Here is a 5,689-nt window from a genome sequence, read left to right as displayed (position 1 = left end):
AACGCATAGCCCAACTCCAAAAGGACGGAGTGTTGGAATCATTTGACCTAAAGTCAGATGATATGTGTGAATCTTGTCTTTTGGGAAAGATGACAAAATCACCATTCACAGGGTCTTGTGAAAGAGGTCAAGGTCTGTTGGATCTCATACACACGGATGTGTGTGGGCTCTTCAGATCAACTACAAGAGATGCTAATCGATTCTATGTGACTTTCACTGACGATTATAGCAGATATGGATATATCTACTTGATCAAGCATAAGTCAGAAACTTTTGAAAAGTTCAAAGAGTTTAAGCATGAAGTCGAAAATCAATTGGGCAGAAAGATAAAGATACTTAGATCCGATAGAGGCGGGGAGTATCTTAGTATCGAGTTTAACGACTATCTGAAAGAATGTGGGATAGTCTCACAATTGACTCCTCCTAGGACACCACAGTTAAATGGTGTAGCTGAGAGACGCAATCGAACCTTGTTAGACATGGTTCGTTCTATGATGAGTCGGGCTTCGCTTCCTATTCACTTCTGGGGGTATGCCTTAGAGACAGCCGCCCACATCCTCAATCTTGTCCCTACAAAGAAGGTTGCCAAAACACCTCACGAAATGTGGACAGGGAAAGTTCCCTCGTTAGCACATATTAAAGTCTGGGGTTGTGAAGCTTTCGTAAGACGAGAGACTCACGACAAGCTAGCAGCTAGAAGTGAGAAATGTGTTTTCATTGGTTACCCAAAGCAGTCTTTTGGATATTTGTTCTACAGGCCTAGTGAGAACGTGGTCTTTGTAGCACGAAGAGGAGTCTTTCTTGAAAGAGAGCTCATATTCAAAGAGGACAGTGGGAGCACTATTGACCTTGAAGAAATTCAAGAGTCAGCCAATGAAGGAACCTTAGATGACACTAGCACTCAACCAGAGGAAATAGTTCCTGTTGAACCAATTGATAACTCATTACCTCTTAGAAGATCCACTAGGGTGAGTGTGCCACCTGAGTTGTATGGTTTTCATATTACTTCAGATGGTGACACATTCATAAGTGACAGAACACTGGTAAACTTAGATGAACCAGTCACTTATAAGGAAGCAATGGCAGGCCCAGAGGCTTCCAAGTGGAAAGAGGCAATGGACAGCGAGATTAAGTCCATGTATGACAACCAAGTTTGGAATTTGGTTGATAGTGCACCAGGTCGCAAGACAGTTGGGTGCAAATGGATCTTCAAGAAGAAGACAGACATGGATGGGAATGTGCACACATTCAAAGCTCGACTGGTTGCAAAAGGTTTCACTCAAACCCCAGGGGTTGACTATGATGAGACCTTCTCACCAGTAGCTAAGATTAAATCTATTAGGATATTGCTCGCCATAGCTGCCTTTCATGATTATGAAATCTGGCAGATGGATGTCAAAACTGCTTTCCTTAATGGGAAGTTGGCTGAAGATGTTTACATGAGTCAGGCAGAGGGTTTTGTTGATGCAAAGTTCCCCAATAGAGTGTGCAAGCTTGAGAAATCCATTTATGGATTGAAACAAGCATCTCGCAGTTGGAATCTTTGCTTCCATGAGAAAGTCAAAGAGTTTGGTTTCTCTAGAAGTGAAGATGAGTTTTTTGTGTATATCAAGGCTAGTAGGAGTATAGTAACTTTTCTGGTGTTATATGTCGATGACATATTACTCATTGGTAACGACGTTCCAACCTTGAAAGAAGTTAAGTCTTGGCTTGGAAAGTGTTTTGCCATGAAAGACCTTGGAGAAGCTGCCTATATTCTTGGGTTTAGAATATTGAGAGATAGAAAGAAGAGACTAATTGGACTTAGTCAGAGCACATACTTGGATAAGGTACTAAAGAGGTTTAGTATGGAAAATTCCAAGAAGGGAGAGCTACCTATCCAGAGCAATACCAAATTGAGTAAGACTCAATGCCCGAGTACAGATGTTGAAATAGATGACATGAGTCGTGTACCTTATGCTTCCGCTGTCGGATCGATCATGTACGCTATGACATGTACTCGCCCTGATGTGGCATTTGCTTTGACCATGGTCAGTCGCTATCAGGGAAACCCAGGTAGAGCTCATTGGATAGCAGTTAAGAATATACTCAAGTATTTGCGAAGGACAAAGGACTGGGTTCTTGTGCTTGGTGGCAGTGATACTTTGAGAGTAGATGGTTACAGTGATGCCAGCTTTCAGACGGATAGAGATAACTTCCGTTCTCAGTCGGGCTGGGTATTTTTACTGAATGGAGGAGCAGTTACTTGGAAAAGTCCAAGCAAGATACGGTGGCTGATTCTACTTGTGAATCAGAGTACATAGCAGCGAGTGAAGCGTCGAAAGAAGCAGCTTGGTTGAGGAACTTCATCGGAGATCTCGGAGTTGTTCCAACCATCCAGGAGCCTATGGAATTGTTCTGCGATAATGAAGGAGCGGTTGCCTTGACAAAGGAACCGAGAGATCATGGTAAGACCAGACACATCGACAGAAAGTACCATTTCATCAGACATAAAGTAGAAGAAGGCCATCTTATAGTAAAGAGGGTGTCATCTGAAGATAACCCAGCAGATCCTCTCACAAAGGGTCTGAGTAGGGCTAAGCATATTCAGCATGCTCGGAGCATAGGACTGAAAGATGATATTAGTTTTAGTAGTTAGATTAGTTTTTGAAACTTGTAACAAAGTAAATGTAATTGACTTTTGGTGATTAAATAATAAAGTATTATTTATAAGTTTGGCTAATACCTTTTGTCAATTGTTTATTATTGTGTTTCATTTTTGCATGTTTTACTTCCTGAATAATGAGATTATTCAAACTCCACAGTCGCTCGTACTCTTGGAAGTAAGTAGTGAATTAAGACTGTCATGAATTGGATTGCAGATTGTCTAAGGATAGACATGGCAATAGAATTGCTGCAACGTTCATGAGTACTCAGAAATTGAGATTTGAGTATTGGATAAACCCTCGCTCAGAGTATTACTTCATGGAATTCATCACGAGTAATACTGAGACGATAATATCTTATAATCTTGAAACGAAGATATATGAGTTGTAATTTACAAGTCGGTTGTGCATTGGTGATACGAAAACGCATCAGTAACTTGGTGTTATAAAACGTATTGTCATGCATAATTTGATGAGTAAAAGATACAAGCATATGAGTCAACGTTTATTCGTTCCTTTTGCCCTAACAGGAAAAGCGATATTTGTGGGCCCCTCGATGATTTGGTGTTGACTTATGTGCTGGGCCCAGCCAGGACTAAATTGATGTGTTCGATTAGAAGTCCTTCGTCATCACAAATCAGGAATCGGGAAACATAGATTCTGGACAAAGAGATTGATTACATTCCATGTCTTTTGTCTGGGGATATCAAGCAGAACGAAGGGTTATATGATCACTTATCTTACGACACATAACTGACTGGGTCAGAGTTCGGCAACAGCTTTTTGGAAGCAACAATTTGCTTGTCAAATTTAGAAGGCATACTAGCAATTATAGTTACAGACTTATCCAAGTGGGAGACTGTTGGATTAGGTGTCTAAGCCCATAACTATAATTGGTATGTACTTGAATTGATAGCAGCACAGTCCTTTTGGGTTGCCCTCAACCTAGCAACTGGACCAGGAAATTATGAAAGGAGAGATATTAATTTATAAGATTAATAAATTAATATATATAAATGATTTATTAATATGTTAATGGATTAATATATTAATTAGAAATCATTATGTTTAATTAATTGTTAGCCAGAAATTAATCAGAATTGATTTTGGGGTTAAAAGAATTAATTATAAAGTGCAGAGATTAGTTTGCAATTAACTGATAGTTGAATGGAAGGATCCAGAACTCCCTTGGAAGGGGGTGGACGAAAACCCTAGGGGAAACCCTAGAGAATTCGTCCAAGGGGTCCAAGATAAGGCCTTGGATCTTGCTTAGGCCCTAAGCAAGGGATAACTAGGGTTTTCCCTAAACCCTAGATCCCTCAGCTATTTAAGGAGCCTCCTGGCTCACATTTGAGGTACTGATTCTTTGGAAGAATACCTTGGCCGAAATTGCATACTCCCTCTCCTCTCTCTTCTTCTACTTCCCTTCTTGCTAGTCATTGGGTGTGATTCCATTAGAGGCATTACATTTGTGGTGCTAGGCTTCCGAGAAGATCAAGATCAAGATCAAGAGGATTATCAATTGTTTGCTATAACAATTGAAAGGTATGTAAACCCTAAACCCTAGTTTGTTAATTTCGAAATTAGCCTCTCTCCTCTAGGGTTCTTGTTTTGCAATTCAAAGTTATATGTTCAATAGTTAAAACATAGATCCAAAGTAGGTTGCATGTGAACTTAGGAATTGTTTTCTAGTTTATTTGTTGTACCTAAAACCCATCAATTATGATAATGTACATGACGTCCTCCGCCCCTGAACGTTTCCGCCGTTCTGGTTTGGGGGTGTGACAGATTGGTATCAGAGCATTGTTTATAGTGAATTGAGTATATCAACCCATAAAAGATATACAACTATAAACACAACGGGATTAAAACATTCTGACCAAGAGTTATACTTTTTAAATAATAATAAAATATTTAACTAAAGTATACATACAAGCATTCATACTAGGATTAGTGTCATACCAGAACAAGAACAAAAGTATTTGCGATTGTTGGACAGCACAACTAGGCTTGGGGACATCTAATCAGATATGGGAGTGATATAGCCTGATCAACTATATCTTTCTGAGAAGTGATTAGCATGTGCCTAGGTATGGTTGTGGTGTTGCAGCAAGTCTAAAAACTTACCAACACTACTACAATGAAAACTTTAGAACAAAACATAAACTTAAAATACTATAGGAGTATTTTGTGTTACTATAATTACTTATGTGCAAAGTAAAAAGGTCTTTATTAGTATGTCGATAGTTGCTGAGTGGATACGCTAAGGTTATATGTGACTAAGGTGTCATAGACGTAGAATCTGTGATCTTTGCTTTACTTCCTGTTCCTTGTTTGGTTGTGGACTTAGAGTTAGGATCACTTATTCGAAGGTCTATCCTGTTTTGGTTACATATGACTAGTATGTACTACACAAATATTGGAGTAACTGGTAAGGATCATCTTATAATTATCTTGAGTAGTACGTCTCTTAACTATTTCTTTTACCCCTATTCTCGCATAGATAACATGGCTGGATTCCATACCCACGGCGACCCGTACTTCCCCAACCAAGGTAATGGTGGATGGCTCGATGCAGAGCCATAAGAGAATCATGCAACTCCATTGGATGACGACTTCGTAGAGAACTTCCCGGAGGATTTTGACTCTGAGTCAGAAGTCAATGATCTACCCCCGGTAGCTCCAATCCCAAATCCTAACCCTCGTCCGGCATTTCAAGGCCCGAAGCCTCTGTGGGCGGAAAACTTGGGAACATGGAGTCAAGAGCAGGGTCAACCCATACTATACAACGGAGACAGAAGCTTCTACAACCTGAGCGAGGGAGGCTCAGCAGACAGAATCCTGCTTACTCTGGTCTACAGGGTTGCTCGAAATGAAGAGTAGGGTAGGACAGCCATTAACCGAATCATGGAAGTTAATGCCAATGCGGGAGTTAATACAGTCCTCATTTTCCATCTTGAAGATGCTCGTGGGAGATCTATGAGAGACAATGAGGCTCTGCAGCAAGAATTAGCTGCAACTCGAGCTGAAGTCATAGAGCTCCG

Source organism: Lactuca virosa, chromosome 4 (genome assembly GCF_052849685.1).
Source record: "Lactuca virosa cultivar CGN04683 chromosome 4, Lactuca_virosa_CGN04683_v6, whole genome shotgun sequence".
In the NCBI taxonomy this organism is placed as follows: Eukaryota; Viridiplantae; Streptophyta; class Magnoliopsida; order Asterales; family Asteraceae; genus Lactuca; species Lactuca virosa.
The sequence above is the reverse complement of the archived record's forward strand: the minus strand, read 5'-3'. Positions refer to the sequence as shown.